Source organism: Octopus bimaculoides, chromosome 4 (assembly GCF_001194135.2).
Source record: "Octopus bimaculoides isolate UCB-OBI-ISO-001 chromosome 4, ASM119413v2, whole genome shotgun sequence".
Taxonomy (NCBI): Eukaryota; Metazoa; Mollusca; class Cephalopoda; order Octopoda; family Octopodidae; genus Octopus; species Octopus bimaculoides.
Window position 1 is genome coordinate 21,442,884 of NC_068984.1, and position 776 is coordinate 21,443,659.

A 776-nucleotide genomic window follows, 5' to 3' on the forward strand; every position below is an offset into this window, starting at 1 on the left:
CCGCCTTGAAGAATTTAGAAGAACAAATCTCCCTCAGCAATTTTTAATTTGATACTTTCTATCACTCACTTATGCCGAACCGCTAAGTTACAGGAACAAGCGGAGTTGGGGAACAAATGCAAAGACATACACGCGCTCACGCACGCACGCATACGCACGCACACACACACACACACACATGTCAGGCTTCCAAACAGTTTCCTATTTCTTTATTGCTCACAAGGAGCTAAACACAAAGGGGACAAACAAGGACAGACAAAGGGATTAAGTCGATTACATCGACCCCAGTGCGTAACTGGTGCTTAATTTATCGACCCCGAAAGGATGAAAGGCAAAGTCGTCCTCGGCGGAATTTGAACTCAGAACGTAACGGCAGACGAAATACCACTAAGCATTTCGCCCGGCGTGCTAACGTTTCTGCCAGCTCGCCGCCTTCCACACAGTTTCCCGTCTACCAATCTCACATTGGTCGCTCAAGGGCTATAGTAGAAGACACTTACACAAGGTGCTGCGCAATGGGACTGCATCTGAAACCAAGTGGTCACAAAGCGAGTTTCTTAACCACGGAGTCATTCCTGCGGTTAATATATAAAACATAGATCTTATAATTTTCAAAACAGTGAATACCATTTCCTCTTTTACTTGTATCAGTAATTTGACTGCGGTCATGCTGGAGCACCGCCCTTAGTCGAGCAAATCGACCTCAGGACTTATTCTTTGTAAGCCTAGTACTTATTCTATCGGACCCTTTTGCCGAACCGCTAAGTTACGGGAAC